This window comes from Phyllostomus discolor, chromosome 3, assembly GCF_004126475.2.
Source record: "Phyllostomus discolor isolate MPI-MPIP mPhyDis1 chromosome 3, mPhyDis1.pri.v3, whole genome shotgun sequence".
Classification (NCBI taxonomy): Eukaryota; Metazoa; Chordata; class Mammalia; order Chiroptera; family Phyllostomidae; genus Phyllostomus; species Phyllostomus discolor.
In genome coordinates this window covers 61,199,015-61,225,448 of record NC_040905.2, presented here as the reverse complement: position 1 = coordinate 61,225,448, position 26,434 = coordinate 61,199,015, and the positions used below count along the sequence as shown (strand labels likewise).

Sequence of the window (26,434 nt, the reverse complement as noted above, 5' to 3'; positions counted from 1 at the left end):
ATCGTGTGTACGGATGTTTTGTTTAAAGGCCTACAGTAAGCTGCAGAAACATGCTACCATTTGAATACGTTTAAAAATTCTACTATGAAGAAAAGAATGACACCATTTTCCTCGTCACAGGGAGGTGGGCCTGGGGGATCCCAGCCACCTGCAGTGACGCGAAATTACGGAAAGCAGCCAAGAATCTGGGGCTCAGGGAGAAGCGTCCCGGCCGGTTCTATGGAAACGATAGATGCGTAGGCCTGGCTCCTGGCTTTCACAAGACAGAGCAGCCGAGCAGCGCAAACAGGAGGCGGGGAAGCCGCTCAACCCAGTCCTGCAGAGGGGGGTCGGTGGCCGTCCCCTCCGCAGCGCGGGCGGAGCGGGGCGGGGTCTGGGGCTGTAGCCCACCTACGCGAGGGAGCCTCCTCCTCCTGCGAAACAGAAGGAACGGCGGCTGCGAAAATCGGAAGAAGCAGCGCCGCAGCGGTTCACCCCAGCCCCTTCCCAGCCTCACAGCCGGAGTGGAAGAAACTTTGGGGGCACGCAGGAAACATCCCCACAGTCAGGGTACACTGTGTCTTCCGAGCTGAGGCCCTTTACCTTCCAGGACGGAGTGTCTTACTTCCTTCGGGTGGCGGTGGTGAAGAGGAAGACGACTGGCGCCGCAGCACTCGCTGCTTCGCTAATCCGGGCTCTGGGAAATAATTTCCCGCCGCGCGCTCTTGGCCCCGGAAGCTGTTGTTTTACTTCCGGGTGGTTGTCAGTGACGCTATCCAGCCGTCGTCAGGTGGTCACAGAGGGCGCCCCGCTAGATTCTGTCTTGCTGGCCAGCCTCCTGCTAGACCGGCGTAGGAGGTGGGATACGGTAAGTGATTTTTATGAGTTGCCTCCTGGGCCTGCTATTTCCGGTCAGGACAGTACAGCATTTTCCTTCGACCTAGAAGTGAGCGGGAGAGGGTTGAACCAGAGAGTCCCCATCCATCCCTGTGGCGCTTAACCGCCTGTGCTGCTAGAGAAGGCCCTGTCATCTCGGCTTACCATCTTTTGCACTCGCAGTATCTATCTACAAGTTGGAAATTGACCTCCCGTCCCCAAGTGTCCCTGCTAGGCAACGCCAAAGACACAGGTACCCCAACTCGGTTTAGTACCTAGTCTCTCTATCAATAATCAGCGTTCTTACTCTCCCGTTGGCAGGGTTTGTCATTCTCGATTTTCGAGAATTGCTTTGCAGTGCCTGTGAAGGAGGCAGTCGTGGACACCTTTTTACCATTTTGGAAGTTGGATGAGGAGGTTGTGCCTGATTTAGAATTGATTCAGCGTTTCCGCTGCAGTTTTGAATTGTGTGAGAATGGTCTTTATTTTCCTGGTTGCTGTCCCCTAATGAGAAAGAGAACAAGTCAAAAATTTCAAGCATGCACTTTAATTACATGTTTCATCTTTTGAAAACACCAGTGATCAGGAAGTATGTGCACCTTCTTGAAAGGAGTGCTGACTTACTGCCAAGGCTTCCTTGATGATGAAGGATTCATGAGAATTTTGGTTGGAGATCTGAGGTAGGCAGAATAGTTGTAAAGAGAAATTGCTTCCAGCAAAGGGATAATATGAGGCAAGGTGCTCATTCAGCCCAAGATTAAAAAACAAAAATTCCAAAAAAAACGCAATGTAGTAAACCTTGGAGACTTTCTTTGAGTAATGCCGTTTCTTCAGGTAAATACTTTTCACTCCTCACCACCTTATATTTAAATAATCTCTCTGTCTTTCAGAAAAGTCAGCTGATGGATTTTTTTTCAAAACATCCAGTTGTAAAATAAGTTCTAAGGATAACTACCATAAATAACAATGTAATAAGTATGTTCAATTCAAGGCCTCTGATGCATCAGCAAGTGCCTTTTCACTTTTTGAAAGTACTGCATCGTGTTTATCTTGCTGATTAATAACAACAAACTTTTTATAACCTCCTTTAATCCTAGTTTTGCCATTTTTATTGAATCTTGTGTTTTCCCTTTATTTCTCCAATTGAAAAGACTGTAATAATTTAAGGGAGGTTACGTGTTTCCATATAGCAACTAGTTTTTAAGTAGGCACTGATTTGTTTTAAACTCATGAAAACAAATGATTCTTGATTTGTGATACCTCCTTTCAAATTAATATAGCCAGCCACTAATACTAACCACAAAGAGCTACTGCCTGCCAGGCACTTTACATTCATTATGTTATTTAAACTTACTACAGTTCTACAAGAAAAATCATATTATCCCTATTTTGCAAATGTTTTATATTGAGACCTAAAGATGTGTGACTGATAATTAAACATGTTCCCACAAATTATGCAATTCAATGACAATTGAGATTTGAACCCAATTTACCTGACTCCACACTTTGGCTTCTTTACCATGTTCATAATAATCATAACAATCATTTTCACTCTCACATAAAATTGGATAGATGATATATCCCATTCTTGTGTTAAGGAAATAAAGAATTAGTTTCTTATGTTAATGTGTTAAGGATGAAGGGATGTATTAGGGATTTTAGGAATTACCATAAGGTATGACATACGAATAATTCAATTTCTTTTATGTGTTGATCCTTGGCCAGTTTTATTATCCTAACTCAAACAAATATAAGCAATCTAGAGACCATCAATATATTGGTGACCCTAAATCCAGCTATATCGGCTTTTTCTTTAGGCAACTTTGCACACACATTTATATACATTATACCCTTATGCATGGTGTGGAGGTATGGAGAAAGAGAAAGTGAGTGAATGAGCACAAATTCATAAAATTGAATTTTGTAATGTCCTGTAAAGAACTGTTACTATTTACTGGTTATTAGGAAAACTATTCTTCCCTATTCATATAATCTTCAAACAGATGGTAATTATCATACGTTTTAAGGGAATGTGCTTAGTTAAACCTGCCCATTCCAATATTCTACTTAATGTAGAGAAATAGAAATAGCCTAATTGTTAGAGAATTCACTAAAATATAGTTGAAATGATGAATACTGGAAATGACAGAACAATTAAAAAAAATCATACTGAAAGACACAATTATAAAACAATATACATAACTAGTTTCAAATTCTAATGTGCATTTTATTATATTGTATTAACTAACTATATGAAAGATATTTGCTTTGCGTATCCCACAGGTAGGTCTCAGCAATATTTTGTTTTCAGTCACATTTCAGTGCTTATGAAGGTTAAGGTTATATAAGTTTTTTACCCTGCCATGTAGCGCTCTGCCTAACATGTAGTAAGTAGGGTCTTAATAAACAACTGAATGAACAATTAAAAAATAGTCCACAGAGAAGTACTTATGTATGTGTTTTTTAAAAGGGACTTATCACATAGATAAATGCATACTTATTGCTACACACTTTGACTTTGAAATACTATGTCCACTTCACAGTTGTGCAGAAAAGGCAATGGTGGTATCTTATAAAGAAAACTGGACAGTGAGATAGGCTATAAGAGACTACCTAATATTTATTGTTGCTTACTTCTATGCAGTGTTACATTTAACCCTCACAGTGCTATAGGATTTTATTATCCTCCTTTTATAGATGAAAAAACTGAAGGAGGGATAAGATTTATAAATCATCATAGGTTACAAGCATGAAGTATCAGAGCTATGATTTGAACCTGTGCTGACTCCAAAGACCATCCAAAGACCAAACTCTTTTTTTTCAAGACTTTTTTTTGTTGTTGGATTAGTTGTCCCAGTTTTCCCCCATTGCTCTCCCCCACTCTACGCCCCCAGTCAATCCCCCCATGTTGTCCATGTCCTTGGGTCCTTTATACATGTTCCTTGACTAGACCTTTCTCTTTTTTTTCTGCTGTTATCCCCTTATTCCCTTCCCCTCTGGTCACTGTCATTTTGTTCCTTATTTCCATGCCTCTGGTTCTATTTTTCTCACTTGTTTGTTTTGTTCATTAGGTTCCACTTATAAGTGAGATCATATGGTATTTGTCTTTTGCTACCTGGCTTATTTCACTTAGATAATACTCTCCAGTTCCATCCATGCTGTCGTAAAGGGTAGGAGTTCCTTCTTTCTTTCTGCTGCTTAGTATTCCCTTGTGTAAATGTACCACAGTATTTTCAAAGACCATAATCTTAACCACTTCGCTATATGCCTCCAATTGGATTTCAATCCTGGCTTATCTGCTAACTAGGTATATTTATACACAGGGAATTTTATTTCTCTGAAGATCATATCTCTCATCTATAACATTCAGAGGTTGGATTAGATGGTCTATAAGGTCCCTTCCAGCTCTAAAATCCACTGACTTTAGTTGACTCTTAAGTGTTAACTCAATACAGCAGTTCTAGTGTGCTAGAAAACCATGACTGGAGTTTTACATTTATGTATTTGTTTCTTCAACATTGGTAGATGTACAATTATGTTTTTGTAATGGAAAGAACAAGATCAAAACATAAACAAAACAACTCAGCCATACTTTTGGCTAGCTTATGACCCCAGTAAGTCAGTGAACCTTGTGAGCTTATGTTTTCATATGTGAAATGGATCCATGAGAGTGCTGTGTGGGTTAAGTGCAATGATATATAGAAAGCCTCAACACACTGTCTGGCACACAGTTGCCATTAAATGAATATTAATTTTTCTTTCCCCTAATCTTATAAGGATAAGAGAAGATTGGTGGATATAAAAATGCTTTATAAATTACCTAAAGGTGACAAATCTTTTCACTTATAGTCTACTAGGAAAGATAAAGGTATGTACACAAATAGTTATTGTATTATGAGGGACAGTTTACATATAATCATTGAACACAGAACATGATGGGAAAACAGACAAGAAATTTGCTTCTAGGAGGACAGATAGGGAAAGACATCATGAAGAAGGTAATGCTGGATTTGGACCTTAAAGGATGGTAAGGATTTTGGTAGGGAGACAAGATGAAAAAGTGTTCCTTTGAAGGATGAAAAGGTGACAGAAAAGAAAATAGTGACTACTTTACTTCATATGTGTAGGCTAATAGTAAAGAGAAAAAAAGCTGAGTTTAGGGTAAGCTCTGGATAACAGTGTGATCATGCTGAAGATACTAGGCTTTTCACAATAAGCAATGATTTGTGTGAATTATCAGGGTGAGGTGGGGGATGGGGTTGCCATTTGATTTCTTTGTTGTGGAAATAACACTCATTCGTTACATAAATAAGAATGTATAAATAAATGAAAAATTGCCCATGATCCCACTCCAGCCTCAGCTCTTCACTTGCCTGCTGACCCCCACCCCTATGCGGGTCCCCTCCTTGCTGGGGAGCACCCTTCTCTTTTTGGTGAACTCTGCACAGGTTGGCCCAGGGGTGGGGGGGAACTCTGAGGGGACATCTATCTCCCTGTATCTGGGCCTCCTCCCTAAGGGGACATGGACTCACATTGGGACTGGTCCACAAGCACATAGCGAGGGTGGAGGCTTGGTGCTGGGACCCAGCTGTGATGGCACTAGGGTTCTGAGCCTCTCAAGTTCTGAGGTCTTCTTGCCCCTTCTTGTTGTCTCCTCTGTGGCTCCTGATCTTTCCTGATGTCTGTGACTCTAAGCAACCATTTGCTTCTCTCTGAGCCTCAGTTTTCCCTTCTAAAGTCACAGGGTGATCTGGGTAGAGGATCCTTAGGCTCTTCTCTCCCAGGAGTAATTCTAGGATCACCGTGGTGAGGTCAGACTTGGACGTGCCTCTCCTTCCTGTGCTCTGGCCCTCCTTTCTGCTCCATGACCTTCTGCGATGCCTTCTCTACAAATAGCAAAACGAAACAAAACAAAAAACCCCACAAACACCCCATCCCCTTTCTAGCATTCAAATACCATTGAGTTACTCCCAGGCTGTTCAACATCAGCCTCTGCCAGTCAGAATGCTGATCGCTGCTAGGCTATATCTTATTTTTTTCTGGGAAACAGGGTTTGTTCATTAGAAGTAGAGATTCTGCAGACTGCTGACTCACCTCATCAGTTAACTCTGGTTAAGGGAAGTTTTTGAGTCTGGAGGCCCAGGCAAAAATTATAATTATATTAAGAAGCCTGAGAATGAGGAAGAAGAATACTGCCTCCCAGCCTCGATTGTTGATAGGTTACTGGGGACAGATTTTTGAAACAATGCTCAAGCTATATCCCCATAAACTTGAGTTAAAATACAAGTAAACAAGGCGAAAGGCAGCTTAGGAAATATTCTAAATGGCTGCTATAGTATCTCTATATTTACATATACCCTCACAGGAATTGAGAACAAACATACAGCTGTTTAAATCCTTTGGGGACTTTTTGCTGAATTAAGTTCTCATGAAAATTATCAAATTGCCATTTTGATTAGTTAGGTAAAGGAGTATAATGTAAAAGAGCTGAATTCAGAGACCACCTGAGCATTAGCTCAAACTCACAAACTTCTATGATCTTAAGAAGTTACTTAAATTCCTTGAGCCCCAATTTGTCTATTTGTAAAATGGCAACATGAGCTGTATGGATTTATTAGGATTAAATGTGATAATATATATAAGCACATAGGCATCAGAAAAATTATATTAGAGATCAGTCTTGTATTTTTTGTTGTTATTTAGTGAAGTCTGATTGCTCTAAAATAACGTCTGTAGCTCCAATTATGAAGTCAAACAGAACTGAGTTCAAATCCCAGCTCTGTCACTAGTTGTGTGACACTGGGAAAGTTACTTTTCTATTCTTATTTTTAAAATGGGAATAGCAATAATATCTTCACAGGGCTTTTGTGGAGATTAAATGAAATAATGATGCATAAAGTTTAATATGGTGGCTGGACTTGTCAGCACTTTATATTGGCTCAGATTCTCAAAGAAGCAGATGCCAAGAGGGGTTTGGATATGCAAGGGGAAAGTGCCCATGAAAGATAAAGAGGGGAGCAAGAGTGGGGAGACAGCGCCTTTAGGGCAGGTCTAAGTATCTGAAGGACTAGAGAAAGGAAGGCAGGAGAGAAGGGTCAGTAGTATCTCAAACTGCTTCTTAAACCAGGCCCATGGGGAATCTTTGAGCCAAACTCTTCTGTTAGAGGCATCCATGTCACCCCAGTACTTGATATACTATTAGCTATTAGTAAAAATAATTAACAGTTGTCACAAGCTATAATTTACAAGTGTGTTTAAATTTCAACTCTTGAATTTCATTGCTTGTCCCCACTTCCCCTAAGAAAAGTATAATCCCTGCTGCCAGATGTCAACCTTATCATTTGAGGCACATGTTCTCAGGCTAACAACATCTTATATTTTATAATACAGTTTTGTTAGCCAGAGTACTATTAAAGGAATCAAAAGATCTCTTCCAAGTAACACTTGAAAAATGCAAACAGCTAAGCAACTGATTTTTTGATATTACATGGTTGAACACAAAACTGCTGTCTAAATTTCTAAATCCAGGTAGCCAATAAATATAGCAATCTTTTTAAAGATATTTTATTGATTATGCTATGACAGTTTTCCCAATTTTTTTCTCCCCTTTATACCCCCTCCACACTGCAATCCCCCACCCTCCAGCATTCCCCGCCCCTTTAGTTCATGTCCATGGGTTGTACATATAAGTTCTTTGGCTTCTCTGTTTCCTAAACTATTCTTAACCTCCCCTCATCTATTTTATGCCTTCCAATTATGCTTCTTATTCCCTGTACCTTTCCCCATTCTTCCCCTCCCTGTCCCTCTCCCCACTGATAACCCTCCATGTGATCTCCATGTCTGTGATTTTTTTCTTGTTCTACTTGTTTGCTTAGTTTTTGTTTTTGTTTTTTAGTTTCAATTGTTGATAGTTATGAGTCTGTTATTTTATTGTTCATATTTTTGATCTTCTATTATTAGACAAGTCCCTTTAACATTTCATGTAATAAGGGCTTGGTTATGATAAACTCCTTTAACTTGACCTTATCTGGGATGCACTTTATCTGCCCTTTCATTCTAAATGATAGCTTTGCTGGATAGAATAATTTTGAATGTAGGTTTTTGCCTTTCATGACTTTGAATATTTCTTTCCAGCCCCTTCTTGCCTGCAAGGTTTCTTTTGGGAAATCAGGTGATAGTCTTATGGGAACTCCTTTGTAGGTAACTCTCCTTTCTTCTTGCTGCTTTTAAGATTCTCTCCTTATCTTTAATTTGGGTAACTTAATTATGATGTGCCTTGGTGTGTTCCTCCTTGGGTCTAATTTCTCTGGGACTTTCTGGACTTCCTGGACATCTATTTCCTTTGCCAGACTGGGGAAGTTGTCCTTCATTATTTGTTCAAATGAGTTTCCAACTTTTTGTTCTTATTATTCTCCTTCTGGCACCCCTATGATTCGGCTGTTGGAGCACTTAAAGTTGTCCAAGAGGTTCCTAAGCCTCTCTTTGTTTTTTTGAATTCTTGTTTCTTCATTCTGTTCTGGTTGGATATTTATTTTTTCCTTTTGTTCCAAATCCTAGATTTGAGTCCTGGTTTCCTTCCCTTCACTGCTGGTTCCCTGAATACTTTGCTCTGTTTTTCTTTGTGTAGCCTTCATTTCTTCTTTTTTTTTGTGACTGAGCTTAGTCAGTTCTGTGAGCATCCTGATTACCGGTGTTTTGAACTCTGCATCAGATAAGTTGGCTATCTCCTCGCTACTTAGCTCTTTTTCTGGGGTTTTGATTTGTTTTTTTATTTGGGCCATATTTCTTTGTCTCCGCACACCTGTTCTATTGTGAGGGGCAGGGACTTAGGTATTCAGCCAGGCAAGGCAACCCTCTTTGCTGTATTCTGGCACTGTATATGGGGGAGGGGTCAGAGAGGGAACAATGCTGTGCCCTCCACTCTAGCCCCACTTTCCAGTGAACTGTCCTGTGAGAGTGGGATTTTCTCCAGCTGTTGCAACCCCCGCAGTGTTTTACAGCTAGAGGTTTTGAGTCTTTAGCTTCCTGTTCAGCCAGCCCCACCTTGTCTGAGCAGCCCACCACCTTGTCATGCTTCCTCTCCACTGGGCTGCCTATCTCTGGTCTTTGCCCCTCCTACCAGTGTGGATAAATGTTTCTTTAACTCCTTGTTTGTCAGAGTTCCATACAATTTGATTTTCTGGCACTTCTGGTTGTTTATAGTTTCTAAATTGGTTGTTACCCTTCTTTTGGTTATGCGAGGAAGCAAAATGTTTCTACCTATGCCTCCATTTTGGCCAGCACCAAATATAGCAATCTTAAATAGCTGAGTAATGTTAATATCTATAGCCTAAATTTGAATTTCCATTTTCTTTCTTAACAAAGATACCTCTTTGGTTAAAAAGATCTAGATATTATAGTTTTGTTTGTCTGGGTCCTTTCCTCCTTAATATTGTTTTTAATAAGCAGTTGTGGAGATCAGTCAGTTCAATGCTTTTCAAATGGCAGGTCACAACCCCATCAATTTGGTGACTATGAGCCTGCATTTTTGTTTCAGATATGTGTGGCTTCAGAATTTGGATATAAAATATTTATTATTGTGAATCACAGTTGAATTTTAAAGCAAAAGATTAAACTAACTTCCTTTATTTTACATTAGGAATTGAGGACTATAGAGGTGATTTAACTTGTCCAGATAACCTGAAACATGTGACTTGAACCAGAAGTTAGGTCTCAAGAATCTAAATTTAGAGCTTTCTTTTATATCATGCTTCCAGGAAAAGGCTTCCTGTTTTTAAGAAGAGGCTTCTTGTTTGCTTTACTTACAGTTACTGTTTTCCAGTTGGCTAATATGGTAGGTTTTTTTCCTGTCATTTTCATTATTTTTTGCTAAGATCTACTGAGAACTCTTCCCTGACTCTAACCATTAAGTGTGAGGAAGATGGTTTCTATCATTCAGCAGCTGTGCTGAATTTACAGTCCATTTTTTGGGGGTAGGAGGAACAGAGCTAATGCCACAGTTTAAGACTGGAGTTTACCTGATTTAAACTAAGGAGTGAAGGAAGTTCTTTGAGGCTCATTATACTGATAAGGTTTTAATTCTTACTAATACCAGTGAATATCATTTTGTGCTTCATTGTTGTGACATTCTTTACCCATTCTTTTTTACATTTTTAGGCTTCAGTTCACCAAATACTTTTCATTTTTAAAACACAAGATTTGTGTAAAATCACATAATTTATTCATTTATAATTTTAAAAAGTATATTATTCTTTCATTTTCTAGCATATATTCATACCTGCCCTTAAAGATGCCTATGAGCAATTTGACTGGGGAAAGAGTTTCAGAAAGGACTATTTACAAAAGGAGCTGTCTTCCTAGGCTCAGTTTTTGTGTTGCCTGCTACACCCTGGTATCACTGAGGCTGTCTGTGCTCATTGTTTTGACTAGGTTTATGTGGTAACTTAAACTCTTTCTGGGGTTTTCTCATTTACTTAACTCAGCAGTTCTCAAACATTCCGTTTCTGGAGTCCTTTACACTTAAAAATTATTGATGACCTCGAGGAATTTTTATGTATATAATTATACTTTTATTTATTATAAATTAAAATTGATTATTTTTAAAAGATGTAATTCAATAATAAAGCCATACATAGTAACATAAATATTTTTTTAAATAATTATATTTTTTTCCAAAACAAAAATTGTAATGGGAGAGTAGCATTATTTTATATTTTTGCAAACTCTTCAATGTCTGGGTCAATAGAAGAGAGCTGAATTCACATTTGTTTCTGCCTTCAGTCTGTTACAGTATGTTTAGGTTAAAGTTAACAAAACCCAACCTCATACAGACATGTAATTGGAAAAGAAAGAAGTATTTCAATGTCCTTTTCACCAGAACAGTAACAAGTGATAGTTTCTTAAAGTTTAATTACAGTGGGGAGTCTGAAATCATACCAATGAACTTTTTGTGCTCTGTTACTTTAAAATCCCTTGGTCTGTCTTGAACTTTGAATGAATCTTTACAAACTTATGATTTTGTCACATAATGCATAGGCCATATGGGAAAAAAAAGGACTCATTGAGGTATGCTGATCTTTTGAATCGTAATTCATTTCATTATACAATATCAAAAAAAAAGAATGTTAATATCACCAGCAGTCTCATTAGGAAAATCTTAAAATACTGGGAAACTGTCCATACGACAATATATGAATTTTCCGAAGTTTTTATTTTTGCTTTGAAAGCTCTAATGTTATCATTAACAACACTAATATTTTCCTTGAAATGACAGTCCAATTTGGTTGATTTTGAGAAAATCTGTGGTATACTTAAAAGGTTAATAGAATTAATTACTTTTACTGTCTGATTGTTAAATGAACCTGGCATTTTTTTTTTTCATTGCAACTGTGTGGCAGTGAAGAAATATGACCCCTTAAAATGCCTACATTCAACTCCCTGGCACCTGTGAATGTTATATGGAAAAGAAAATTAAAGTTGTTAATCGGTTTACTTTAAAATAGTTTATTTTGAATTACCCAAATGGATTCAGTGTAATCATAGTGGTTCTCAAAAATGGTAGAAGACAGAAGAGGAATTCAGAGTGATTCAATGTGAAAAGGACTCCACCCACAAAACTCCTGGAAAATGGGGGAAATGGGCCAGGATCCAAGGAATGAGAGAAGCTTCTAAAAGCTAGAAAATGCAAGAAAACTGGATTCTTCTCAGAGCCTCCAGAAAAGAATGCAGCCCTGCCAGTCATTGGTTTTAGCCTAGTGAGACCCAGTTCAGACTTATGGCCGGGAGAACTGTGAGATAATAAATTTGTGGTAACTTTTTACAACAGCAATAAAAAACTAATACGACTAATATAGTTTGGGGGACTGCACTTTGTGCTAGGGCATTATTGCTTTTGCACTATTAGTACAAATGTCAACCTAGTGAAATGGCATATAATGTCTTATTATGAAAATAATATTGACTTTGACAACCCCCTGAAAGAATATTGAGGCTCCACCAGGGAGTGTGTACCAGACATTGAGATCTCCAATGTAACTTCTTCTGTATATTTTCTCTGTGTCAACCTTATAGTTTGGGTTCTGGGATGCAAAAATAAAGAAGAAACAGTCCCTGTTTTAAGAAGATTATAATCTAGAGGTTGAAAGAGGTAAATAAATCAGTGATTGCAGGTACCATAGAATGATAAGTGCCCTAACTGATCATATCCTCGAGGGAAGGAAAGAAATCTAGTAACTGTCTTCATGTGCTTTCAGTTTAGTGGGCGAGATCACAAAACTAACTACAAAATGCAAAGTGCTATTAAGGAAATGTCTTCACTGACAGGGCAGGGGAGAGACATTTCCGTTTGGCAGTGTTTGGGACTTCATTTTCTCCACACCTTCCTCAACACTTGTTATTGTTTATCTTTTATCTTTAGCTATTCTGGTGAGCTGTGAAGTTGTACCTCATGTGCTCTCAATTTGCATTTATCTAAGTCAAGAAGATTGACACCTATGATTTCTTTTAAGAATTTTATATATTTTAGCATTTATATTTAGGTCCTTGATCAATTCCAAATTAATTTTTGAACATCTTTTGATGGAGTCTGACTTCATGTTGTTGCCTGTTGCTGCTATCCAGTTGTCAGCAACATTTCTTGAAAAGGCTAATATTTCCCTATTGAATTTTCTTGAAACCCTCATCGGAAATCAATTGGATATCATATGGGTTTTCTGGACTCTGAGTTCCATTGCAGTGATTACATGCCCACCCTTATGCCTATCTTGCCACACAGCCTTGATTACTGTAGTCCTGTAATAAGTTTTGTATACGGGAAATGTGAGTTCTCTAGCTTGGTTCTTTTTAAAGATGTCTTGTTACTATTCTGCGTTCCTTGCACTTCCATATGGATTTTAAGATCAATTTGTTAATTTTTGCAAAATAGGCAGTGGGATTTTGATAGGGATTGCATTTAATCTGTAGATGAATTTGGGAAGTATTGCCACTTTAACAATATTAAATATTTCAATACATAAGCATGGACTTTTCACTTACTTAGATCTAATTCAGTTTCTTTCAAAGATGTTTTGTAGTTTGCAATGAACAGGTCTTGCAGTGTTTTTGTTAAATTTTTCCTAAATATTTTATTCTATTTGGTGCTATTGTAAATGAAATTGTTTTCCTAATTTTATTTTCAAGTTGTCAATTGTTAGTGTATAGAAATATAATTGATTTTTGTTTACTAATCTTATATCCTACAAACTTTGTTGAATGTACTTATTAGCTCCAACAGTTTGAGTTTTTTGTTTGTTTTAGAATCCCTTAGGATTTTCTACATATAAGATCTTGTCATCTATAAGTAGATACTTTTACTTCTCCCTTTCCAGTCTTGATGCCTTCTACTTACTACTTTTGCCTAATTGTCCTGGCTAGAACGTCCAATAGAATGTTAAATAGAAATGCTGAAAGACATTCTTGTCCTGTTCCTGATCTTAAGAGAAAAGCTTTCAGTCTTTTACTATTAAGTATGAACTCAGCTGTGGGTTTTTTATAGATATCCTTTATCAGTGAAGAAGTTCCCTTCTATTCCTAGTTTGTTGAGTGCTTTTATCATTAATGGGTGTTAGAATTTAACACATTCTTCTCTGCATATACTTAGATTATTATGTAGTTTTTGTCCTTTATTATATTAATAAGATGTATTACATTGACTCACTTTCCTTTGTAGGTTCAACTTTACCATCATGGAATAAATTATGCTTAGTCATTGTGTATAATTCTTTTATTTATTTGCTAATATTTTGAGTATGTTGCCTCTATATTTCTAGAGACATTGGTCTGCAGTTTTCTTGTGGTGTCTTTGTCTTATTTTGGTATCAGGGTAATACTGGCCTCAGAGAATGAGTTGGGAAGTGTTCTCTCCTCTTTTGGAACAATCTGTGAAGCATTGGTGTTAATTCTTTTTTTTTTTTTTTTAAAGATTTTTTAAATTTATTTTTAGAGAGAGAAGGGAGGGAGATAGAGAGAGAAACATCAATGTGTGGTTGCTGGGGGTCATGGCCTGCAACCCAGGCATGTACCCTGACTGGGAATCGAACCTGAGACACTTTGGTTCGCAGCCAACGCTCAATCCATTGAGCTACACCAGCCAGGGCGCATTGGTGTTAATTCTTTAAGTTTTTGGTAGAATTCACCAGCCAGTGAAGCCATCTGGCCCTGGGCTTCTGTTTGTGGAAAAGTTTTCAATTATTAATTCAATCTGCTTACTTGTTAAAGGTCTGCTCATGTTTTTTTATTTTCCTGACTCTTGTCAGTACTTCATGTCTTTCTAGGAATTTGTTCATCTAGATCAGGGGTGTCAGACTCATTTTCACTGGGGGCCATCAGCCTCACAGTTAGTTGCCTTCAAGGGGCCAAATGTAAATTCAACTCCTTAACTGTTAAGGAGTAGTTACATTTATACAGTCCTAAAATTATTTCGGCCCTTTGAAGGCAACCACGAGGCTGATGTGGCCCGTAATGAAAGAGTTTGACACCCCTGATCTAGATTATATATATAATTTAATGATATACATTTGCTTTTAGTATCCCTTCATAGTTATTTCTGTAAGTCAGTAATAATGTACCTTCTTTCATTCCTAATTTTAATAAATTGAGCTAAGATTTGTCATTTGAACATGTTTTCAAAGTATCAGCTTTAGTTTCATTAATTTTTTTCTATTGGATTTCTATCCTTTTTATTTATTCCCAGTCTAACATTTATTGTTGTTTCCTTTCTTCTGCTTGCTTTGGGTTTTACTTGCCCTTCTTTTTTCTAGTTTCTTAAGGGTGAAGGTTAGCATATTGATATTAGATCTTTCTTTTTTAATATAGGCAGTTAACCTGCAGTTTTATGTTTTTGTGGTGTGTTTGGCTTTCTTATTGAGGTAATACTGTCACTGAATGAGTCAGGAAGCTTTCTTTCCTTTGTTTTCTCAAAGAGTCTGTGAAATGTTAGTATTATTTCATGGAATTCACCAGTGAAGCTCTTGTAACTTTTCCTTATGGGCAAATTTTTGAATTAGTATTTCAATTTCTTTACTTGTTTTAGGCCTATTCCATTTTCAAATTTCTTAAGTCAGTTTTAGTCATTTATGTCTTCTAAAGAAAATGTCTATAAAGTTATTCATCCTGTTGTCTTAGAATCCTTTGATTTCTCTATGGCCAGTAGTGGCATTTTTTCATTATTTTGGTAATTTGTATCTTGTTTTTCTTGATCAGTCTAGCTGAAGGTTTACTATTTTGTTGATCTTTCCAAAGAACCAGCTTTTGATTTTATTTTCTCTATTTTTTTCTATTTTATTTCAGCTATAATCTTGTGTTACCCCCTTCTTGCTTTGGATGTGGTTACTCTCCTTTTTCTAGTGATCGAATGTTATGTTATCTATTTGTAATCTTTCTTCTTTTCTGATATAGGTGGAATTATAGATTTCCTTTTAAACACTGCTTTTTATGGATCCCATAAAATGTGAGGTGTTGTATTTTCACTATCATTCAGTAAAAAATATTTTCTAATATCCCTTGTGATTTCCTTTTTGACATTGTTATTTAGAAGCATGCTTTTTAACTTCCAAATGTTGGAGGCTTTCCAGGATTTATTTTTGCTATTGATTTAGTTGGATCTTGCTTTTTTTATCTAGTCTGACAGTTTCTGCTTTTGGTTGAGATATTTAGACCATTCACATTTAATGTGCTTGCTGGTGTGGTGAGATTTACATTTCCCATTATGGTTCATTTTTATATAACTCCTAGCTTTTTTTATTCCCTTTTCTACCTTCACTGACTTCTTTTGTATTAAATAATTATTTTTAGTGTATGCACATTTAGATTTCTAGTGCAACTTTACCTTTGAAAAAGTTATCTTCTAAGTGTTTGGTCTGGAGAATACAGTCTACATTTTACTATACCACAGCCAACTAAATACAATCCAGTTAATACCAACTTACTTTGGACAAAATGTAGAAGCTTTGTTCTAATGTGGGTCTATTCCTTCCTGCCTTTTCTGCTATTGTCATATGTATCATACCTCTACATGTTATAAACTAAATAATATATTTTAATAGTTATAACTTTATACAATCTATGCCTTTTTAAAAAATCAATAAAATAATATATCACAGTCTTTCGTATTAACCCACAATTTCACCATCTGATGTTATTTTTCTTTTAGCTTGAAAAATTTCCTTTACTATTAAAGACTGCTCTGCAAGTAACAAATTCTCAATCTTTATTTTGTCTTCAGTTTTAAAAGGGATGGTTTTATTTTGCCTTCAATTTAAAGTATAGTTATTCTTGATACAGAATATATGCTGGACAATTTTTATCCAGCACTTTGAGCATTCTCATTCCACTGACTTCTGGCCTCCATTGTTTTGTCGGTGCTTACCTTTCTGTGAGGAGTCACTTTTCTCTTACTGCTTTTCATTTCTTTGTCTTTGTCCTTTAATGGTTTGATTGTGTTATGTCTGGATATTGATCTCTTCCTGTTTGTCCTACTTGGGGTCCTTTGAACTTCTTTGATGAGTAGATTATTTCTTTTCATCTAATTTGGTATGTTTTTGCCCCTTGTTTCTTCACATATATATTTTTCTACTTACTACTCTGTCTCCTTCTGGGATACTAATACATGGTTATGATTGTCCCAAATACCAGTGAGTTTTTGCTCATTTTTTAAAAAATTCTTTTTTCTCTCTGTTTTTTCCAGATTGAGTAGTTTATGTTAAGAAATAAAAGGAAAGTACGACAATGAATTAAAAAAAAAGGATTCTCAATATTTTTGAACAAAATGGAAATTTTGAAGTTACAAAGTCCAGTATATAAAAAGAAAATTCACTAGAGGAACTTGAGAGCAGATTCAAAATGACCTGTAGAAAGAATTGGTGAATTAAAGATAGTTAAATATGGTTATCTTTGGTTCTTTAAGTGTATTTATAATAGCTGCTTTAAAGACTTTGTTTAAATCCAACATCTAAGGACACTCAAAATGTTGCTATTGACTGTTTTTCTTTTCATATTTCATGCCTCATAATTTCTTGTTGAAAACTGGATATTTTTTAACATATATAGTAGCAGCTCTGGATTCTGATTTTGTAATCTCTGAATGATGTTGTGGATTTGTTTATTTGCTGATTTCTTTGTTTAGTAATTTGGCTAAACTTAATCAGTGGCATCAATCTCCTTTGTAATGTATGGCCACTGATGTATCTGGGTTTTTATTTTAATATTCTCATCTTGAAATTTACATTTGACTCTCTGGGACTTGGCCCTGTGTCCTTGTAACTTAAATGATAAGCCGATGCTTGGGCAGTGGTTGTGTCTAAACTCTTGACGTCAGTAAGTCATTTCTCATCTTCCCGTGGATCTCTCTGTCCCTGCTTTTGCTTTTCTCCTGGGTTCTTTCACATTTCCTCTGTGCATGTGATTATTCAGCCTCAGGAATGTGTGGCTAGTTTTGTTTCTTTTTAGTCTCCATCGCACATACTTAGCCTTAGCCAAGAATATTCTTGCCCCAATTTTGACAGTGATTTTGGACTAATAGAACTCTTTGGCTCTTCCTACTTGCCTACTTCTAAGGTTATCACTTGCACTGAGACACTCCTGAGTTAGACATCACCTACCACTCAAACGCAGATGACCACCCTTAGACCACAGTAGAGAAATTTCCAGTCCTTCGATCTTTCCCATCCTGGAAGGACCTCTACACAGTCTGAGCTGTGATTGATGGTAATAAGAGTAGCTCCAGGCCAGAATGCCACAGGGTCCTAGTGTTCTAACCTAAAGATGAACAGTTTTTCAAATGTAAATGTTTCTCAAATTGTTATATTTCTTTGGTCAATTTCTAGAACACCAAAATAGTTGTATTTGTCAATTTTGTCTAGCTCTATAATTTCTTTTTTGGAAGTGTATTTGCTGATCACAGTCAGCCATACCTGAAAAATCCTGTTTCTGGTCTTGTGTTATATATACACTTTTTCCCTTTATTCTCTCAGGAAGATGAAAAATTGACATGTTCTATTAACTGATTTATCTCTGTTTTCTTTGGGGTAAACTTTTGTTTTACATTGATCTCAAATGTGAATTTTTTTTTCAAATGCGCAGTGGTCCTTGGCTGTGCATTCTTGTTGGAAAAGAAAAAATTAAAAAGCTGCTTGGAAATTATATTTGGATGGTACTGATTTGACTTAGATGGGTTGCTTTAGAATGAATAGATGGGGGGCATTAGTTTACTGGAAGTCAACTAAAGGCCGGAATGAGGCCAACTTCTTTTTGAGGACACCCATATCTGCACTCTGTTCTCTACTTTCCTAGACAATTCATTTCCTCAAACACAACACTTCTTTCATTTACTTATTTGTTTTCTTATTCACAGTCAGATATTTGACTACAGATAAAAAGAAAGCAATTGCTTGCACAAAAAGAAAGGGGAAGGAGATTCGGTGTTTCTTGGACAAATCTTCAATTGATTGCATATTTTAGCCTCACTTCTTACTCCACACTTCTGCCAGGGGTATCTGGTTTATTCCCTTCATTGCAGTGCTCTGCGCAGACATTCTGTAATTTGGCTTTTCCTGCTAATTCTCCTGTGAATGTTTATACATCTGTCTTACCTTGTACAAATTTATAGGGAGAGCTTGCTCATTATCTTCACAGTTAATGGGTTTACATCCTCTCCCTCCACCCCAATATACACTTTTACGATCTTTTTAAGGGGATCTCTGGAGGGAGATGGAGAAATATATACACACTGATTGATCTTTCTAATGAAAAATTTTGTGCACATATTTTTTAAAGATTTTTAATTTATTTATTTTTAGAGAGAGGGAAAGGGAGGGAGAAAGAGAGGAAGAGGAATATCAATGTGTGGTTGCCTCTCACACACCACCTACTGGGGACCTGGCCCACAACCCAGACATGTGCCCTGACTGGGAATTGAACTGGTGACCTTTTGGTTTGCAGGCTGGCAGCACTCAATCCACTGAGCCACACCAGCCAGGGCTTGTGCACATATTTTTAAATAGTTGCGATATAGTGTGCACATGCTGTCTTGGGTTCTGTTCTCACTTCTCCATTTAAGCATGTTCTATATTGCCCTACTTCTTCATAATTATTGTTTGTAGTCAATTGTGAACACATTTTTAATGAAACAGTTTACTGTGTTTTTACTACTACTATAATGGTTATTATTTTAGTTAATGCCTCCTTTTTTTTCCTTTACCCTCTCCACCATCCTGCCATCATGTATATTTACCTTTCCTCAGGTAACCAGTGTTAATTAACATTGACAGTTTGTGAAATAGTAAGTGTTAATTTTTTCTTTTGGTCAAGCTGATTGAAGGAGAGCTCTCAGAAAGAACAATTCACCCTACAGCAGACTGACATTGTCATCAAGAAAATAACTTTAGGTATTTATGAGTTTTCCAAAAAAACCCATGTGATTTTAGCTGTGGAGTTAGGCTGTGTACTATACCTCTAAAGTGGCTTCCTCGCATTGGCATCTCCATGTTAGTTCTCAAGTGGGAGTGAACCGCATCCCTTATGATAATTCCTCTGTTTCCCCTTTTGTTCAGATTTATTTCTCAAGTGCTAAAGTTGTCCATGAGGGTTCTTATCTGTTTCTGATGAAATATAAATTGAAAAATCACCTTGGGGTAGTAGATGTTAGTAACATTAAAGCTCTTGTATGTCAAGCACCAAAAAAAAAAAAAAGCCAAGAATATGAGGACAATGAATAAATGTCAAAAGAAACACAGAATCTTCTTCACATCAGTTTTCTAGTCAACCTAGGCCTGCCTAACCAAAAGATCATTTTGGCTGATTGTAGATAACAAAATATTCTTTTCTATTAGAAAGTATATTTATTGTTTCATTATTTTTTCTTTTAGTAAGGCCAGATGAATAAGAAGTATAATTTTGGGAATGAGGTAAAATTCATTATTTGTACATGATATAAAACTACAGAAAAAACAATAGAGTTTAACAAATATCCTATATAAAAACATCAATAGACAAAATTATACAAATATATATATGAACAAAAATAAAAAAAGCTTTAGTAGAAAGATACTATTTAAACTAACATTCAAAATATGAAATGCCTAGGAAAACATCTAACATAACAAGCGATATACAAAACTCCCATGGGAAAATAAGGAAGCGTTGTTGTGTAGTCAGTAAGACCTCAATAAGTGGAAGGATATAAAATACGCATGACTTGGAAAAGTCAACATTTTATGGATTCCTAATTTAATTAATGAAATCTCAGTCAAATTTCTATTTATTTTGATGGGAAAGAGAAAATACTTGACAAAACATTCTAAAATTATGTGGAAAGACAAAGGGTCAATCGCTAAAAGTAACAGCAGTGTACTGTGGTGCAGGAAAGACAAAGAGACTGGTGGAAACTCACTAGTGAAAGTGTATCCTGTGGACCCGCCCACAGCATTGGTAACATTACTTGGGAGCTTGTTAGAAATACAGAATCTCAGGCCTCAACCCCAGATCAATTGAGTCAGAATCTGGTTTAACAAAATTCAGAAGAGTGGAGGAAAGATGGTTTTAATACACTGTTATAGGGCAACTGACTGCTTGTTCTATATTGTGCAACCCTCCCTTATTCTCTGTGATCTGCATTTCTTTAGAAACATTTGAAAAATCAATGAAAATAAAAGGAATGTTTTAAATATTCCCTTTCCCAGGAGCCTTTGTTACCCATGTATTTGTAACCTGTGGATCATCTTGTTAATAAGCTTTTCTGAGGTCCTCCAACTTAAGTGTGTCTTTATGTATCTTCAGCATCTCGTGGATTGAGGCCGTATGTCATAACCTAATGAGAGTATTGTCACTACCTATGTGGAGAACTAATGTTGTGACTGTGACCCCTCCATTGTGACAGTAATAAAGTTTTATCTAATTATTTTATAGGTACCTTTTGTATATTTTGGGAAAAAAACTGCTCTGCTGAAAATCATAAAGACAGGGCAGCTTTTACTGACAAATCAGAAGGAAGTAATTTTCCACCTACTTAGGATTAGAAGACCAGCTCATTCTTAGCATCTTCTGAAACAAATTAGGTAAGAAATGTTTTCCTTCATATTCTGAATAATTTGTACACTGCCAGCTTCATTTCCTTGAAGGTTTCTTTAATTCTATTCCTTTAGCCTCTAACAGAAGTACAGTTCACATTTTCCTTTAGGAAGTTAGCTTGCTAGCCAGCTGTCAGCCTCATGATGTACTTGATCTCCTATGTCAGGGGAAGCACAATTCAATTTTAAACTAAGTCTGTACAACAGTGCAGCAGGGCTGCCAGCATCTCTCTTTGTTTCTTTCTTTGACATTCTTCCTTTACCCCAACAGTATAGTTTTATTTTTAAATCCTTTGTGTGAGATGAAACCACCACTAACTATCTTTGCATGTCTTTAGTTAAAAATCAATGAATTGAATGAAATAACCTGTAACTATTTCTGCAACCCTTTCTCATTTCTAGAAAATAAAGTACCACTGCTTGTTTAACTTATGACTTGTCTAAACATGTTGAAAGCATTGACTATAAGGCATAACACTCAGACCCTGCAAGGGAACTGTGACAAGTTCAGTCGAAAGGGAAAGAGGAATAATTTATAAAAGGCACTGCAGATAATGATGCCAGCCAGTTATTTTAAAATGCATCCATCTCACCTTTTAATGAATTAGATTTATCAACAGCGAATGTTTTATGCACCACTTCTAATAAAAATGGCACTCTGGGAATAGAGTGCTTTGAGGTTGGTTTCTTCAAAGCTTTATGAGTATCTTCAATTCAAAGATACTTTTTTAAATAATAGATATTTACAACTATATTTAAATAATATTGAGGTTGTGACACAAACACCAAATGACAATATTCAGGAGTTTCAAAGCAGAAGCTGACATGCCATCACTATTTCACATGGTAACTGTTTTTTAAATTAGGAGTGTAACAGGCTGATTTGGGGATTGTGTGTCAGTTTAACTTTAAATTTTCTTGTTGTTTTGGTTGGTGTCACAACCTTAATGTCAGCTTTTCAAATAGGTTTCCACATTTCCTTTGGTTTGGGGTCATTAAAAAATGCATACGATAAATCTAAGAGGCATAAATAGGTCACACTGCAGAGGAATTCCTTGCTTCTCTGGTGTTGAAAGACAGCTAATATCTGCCTTGTACGTGGAAAAAGTTATCTGAGGCATTTAGTGAATTTCTGCTTCTCAGGAATTTGATTTAGGCTAATATAAACCCAAATAATAAGACATGATGTTGGTATAATTCAGTTCACACTCTATTATTCTTGCACCATTAATGCTAACCATTTGGTCTTGGTGGTTATCACCTCTGTAGATGTTAAGAATCACAATTCCTACAATTGCTTTTTTCCCCCCACTAAAATTACAAGTTAAACCTGATAATTATTTCACTCGAAGAATTCTTATGCAGTATAATTGAGTATAGGTAAATCATGCCTTGAAAAATTTCATATGGCAGACATTTTTATAAAACACTGTTGTGCAGATTTTTGAAAATAAAATCTTGCTTTCTAAAGTAAGTAGCACTTGTTACTTGTGTTATGAATTTTTCAGATACCACACCAGACATTAAAGGAGCAGCCAGGAGTGTTCTGGAGGGAAAGAAAGAAAGGGAAGAGAGGAGGGGGAGAATGATCTACTTACCCAAATTCCTCTCCTTTTCTGATTTTTATCTGCCATGATCTGCCAAAGCAAGTCTTCATTGCCTGTGCTGAATCTAGTTTTAATTTAGAGAAATGAACATTAGAATCTATCATATAGTTGTCTTTTTTCAGCACCTGCGTTAGAGAAATATAAGATCAAAAGAGAAGCAAATTGTTTATTGATCTTTTCCTGCTGACTCATAATAATACTGACGAATCCAAAACACTTCCATAGTGTTCATCTCCTCCTGGATTGAACCACCAGATTTTATCCTTCCTGTTTTTTGTGAACGACTGGGCAAAACATTGATAATCTTTCTTTCCTAGTGTACTTCATCTCCTATCGCTTATATATACACGTGTGTATGTATCTTTATTTTTCAAACAGTGTTGAATTTGAGAAATTTCTAACAGTTTTCATTTAGAACAGTGCTATGGAATTTTGTCTTCATTCCTGGTCCTAATTTTACATTTCCTACTCCCTGGTCCTCCCATATCTCATCATTATTAAATCATCACAATTCTAACAAGTAGTATTCGTTCTCAGTCCCAGTCCTCAACAATAAGAGGTAATCATGCTTTATTGTGTAGTGGTTTGAAAATGTATACAGTTGTGTATGAAGGTTTTAGCTAAGTTCTCCAAACTCATTTAAGCTGCACTAGTGCCTTTGTTTGAACAAATTTTTAAAATTATTGTCTACACTAATACTAGTTCAGATTTCTAGTTGATAAAAATAAGATTTTTAACCAGAAATTCAGAGAAAGCTTTCTAAAATCAGAGGAAAATATTCAAATAAATGAATTATAATTCAGTGTACATGTGCAATATAAAAATTTTTCTGACAGAGAAATTAAATATTCTCCCTAAACATTATAGGCCAACCCAACTTCTTGCAAATTCATTTAGAGCAGTTTCAGATTTTTGTATTTAGTAAAGCTGGGTAGTGATTCTAACTTATATATTTAATGTCCTTCAATGAACAGTCATATTCTAGTGACTGCCTGGAAAAGAATGATGAAATTTTATGTGTTGTTTCTGTTACATCAGTCAATTCTATAAATGGCTTTCTAACAGGGTACAATATATGCTTTTATTAGTTTTCTGTAATAGTAAGGCATAATGTGTATCGAGTACTTTTCTATATGCCAGCAACTGATCTAAGTACTGTCCATGGATTATTTCATGTAATCCTCATAACAACCCTTTAATGATCTCACTATTTTATAGATGCTATGGAGGCACATGAAGAGAATGTTACAAGACTAGTAAAATAATGAAGCTGGGACACAGACACAAGCAGTATAACCCCAGAGATCGCACTCTAAGCCCTCACTGCTCAAAGTATGGTCTCCAGGCCGGCAGTATCACTGTTACCTGGGAATTGTTTGAGATTTAGAATCTCAGGTTCCAACCTAGGCCTACTGAAGATTTACATTTTGTAACAAGATTTCTAGGTTGTTGGTAACTTAAAGTTTGGGAAACCTCTAAATCACGATGCTAGCCTGCCCTTATACAAAGAATTAAGTATCTTTTAAAACAAATTTCTGTTTTTATTTATAGTGTGTTACTAAAAATCCATCTTTATGCTCTTTTGGGTATTCCTATCATAGATAAAGTTCCTTATAATAAGATCTAGTAACTAAACATGAGTAGGGATTTAAAGTAGACCCCAGTTACTTTGAAATCAATTGTATAAAGAATAGGAAAAAAAAATCCCAGATTATAAACAGCAAGTCTTTCTGCATGGCAACTAACTACTTCAACAGCTGAGACTTTCTATCAATATAATCACAGTGAGGCACATTGCCTTTGAGTATGGACTTTAGAGACAGGCTGCCTGGATTTGAATCTCAGCTCCTACTTCTAGCTGTGGGAGCTCAGGAAAGTTATACAGCTTCCTCAGCTTCACCATCTGGGAAATAAAGTCTAAAATGGTGCATCACAGGATTGTTGTGAAGAAGAAATGAGTTAATCCAGGTAAAGGATTTAGAACAGGGCCTTATGTGGGTAAGTGCATAAATGTAAGCTTCTGTAGTTGTTAGCTATGGTTCCTATCTTGGAATAGAATAGGTTCACGTCTTGGCTATTACTTAGCAATAAACTGACAAATATATATCTTAGGAGAACTTATCACATAAAGGCATACTTTTGCTGTTAAAGTCCAAATTACAAACTTCAGTTTTTATATTTTCTGAAAACTATTACCCTGTGGTACTTCCTGCTTATGAGTTCTGCTAAATGTCACTTGATGGTGACATTTAAACTGTTAAGTCCAGTGAGATCAGTTCAAAATCAAAATAAAATGTGTTAGCGGTAAATTGAGTTTTTTAATTTATGTGCTTTTAAAGTGAATAAAGGTCATGATTGTAAGTCCAGTTGGCCAACCACTTGCATAAGCAATACAGAAAAATTAGATGAATAAAGATGTTTGTTTAAAGGATGAATGCTCCAGGAAACTTTTTTGTTTCCTTCAGGATGAAGATAATTCTGAAATTAATCATTCTAGTCTTTAGGAAAATAATGGTTTTGTATGCAAGTACTCACTCAACAACTTTTCAAGAATACCTCTAACATGTAAAGTAAGATTGCATGTGTCTGGAAAATACCATTTTGAAAGCTGATTTGTTAAAAGCACTAAGATAAAAATACTTGGTGAAAAGAATGTTCTCAGAAACTTTTAAATTGCCAATCCCAGGACCCACCTCCAGAGAGTTCCAATTCACTGGCCTAGAATGGGGTCCAGGTATTTGAATTTTTAAAAAATTTTTTAAAGATTTCATTTATTAATTTTTAGAGAGGGGAGGGAAGGAGAAAGAGAGAGAGAGAGACATCAATGTGTGGTTGCTGGGGGCCGTGGCCTGCAACCCAGGCATGTGCCCTGACTAGGAATCAAACCTACGATGCTTTGGTTTGCAGCCTGCGCTCAATCCACTGAGCTACGCCAGCCAGGGGTATTTGAATTTTTAACAAGTGGCTAAGGTAATTCCACTTCTTAGAGTACACTTTGAGAAACACTGCAGTAGAGGCAAAGACATAAATTGAAAGAAGCTTTTTTTGACTACCCACTCCTCTTTCCAACATTGTCCTCTTTTGATACTTGTTTTCCCCCTCTTCTGATCCTCTTTACTTGATCTTCTTTGGTCTTTCTCCTACTTCTTGTTTGTATTCCCCATTCTAATCCTTGATTTTCTTTTCTCTTTACCCTTTCTCAAAGAACATCTCTTCTGGATTTGTCAGTTGTATTTGTGTAGATAGTTCTAGAAAATGACCACAAAGTTCTCTTTGTAACCTAAAAATCTTAGCCACAATGTACATATTTAAATCAGTTTGAAAGTTGTGTGCAGCATTAAAAAAAAAAAAAAAGAAGAGTAGTGGAAAGAGAAGGACGAGAGTAGAATAAAACAAAAGTACTAAAGGTAAGTAATATTTCATGAAGCTTTTGTCTAAGATATGTGCATTCACATGTACACATTAGATTGCTGTGCACTTCTTTTAACCTGGGGCTCATAGTCCAAAAAAGTTGAAAGAGACTGTCTGACTCTTAGTGTTCTGAACTTCAGTGAGACATTATAAGCATTATGTTTTCTTATGCATTTTCCTTGCATGCCTCCTCCATCTCTGTTCTGGACATTTTCATTCATATAATCCACTCAGAATTGTCATGTCTAAAACTGAATTTGTAATGCCTTCTTATCACTATTTTCCTCCTAAGTTTTAAAAATCTATCCATAAAGTATCATTCTGTCATCCATATTCAGAATTTCAGAATTTCCTTTATAATAATTTATTCCTTGCTACATAAATTTCCCTATAGCCTCATCTCACTGCCCTTGCCTGTTCTTGGACTCCAGCCAGCAGAATAACCATAGTAGTTAGCCGCTC

General features: G+C 36.3%; 2 protein-coding genes across 5 annotated transcripts in view; one reads left to right on the top strand and one right to left on the bottom strand.

Moving 5' to 3' along the window:
- SLF1 (SMC5-SMC6 complex localization factor 1) overlaps positions 1-679 on the bottom strand; it is a 67,094-nt gene extending 66,415 nt beyond the window's left edge. For 2 of the 3 annotated variants that reach the window (XM_036020543.1, XM_036020542.1), the window contains exon 1: positions 583-679. The gene's annotated coding sequence lies outside the window, so the exon portion shown is untranslated. The remainder of the gene's footprint in view (positions 1-582) is intronic. The other variant, XM_028516773.2, reaches the window with a different exon arrangement.
- KIAA0825 (KIAA0825 ortholog) overlaps positions 668-26,434 on the top strand; it is a 397,293-nt gene continuing 371,526 nt past the window's right edge. Inside the window, exons 1-2 of one of the 2 annotated variants that reach the window (XM_036020539.1) lie at positions 668-847; positions 20,794-20,942. The gene's annotated coding sequence lies outside the window, so the exon portion shown is untranslated. The remainder of the gene's footprint in view (positions 848-20,793; positions 20,943-26,434) is intronic. The other variant, XM_036020541.1, reaches the window with a different exon arrangement.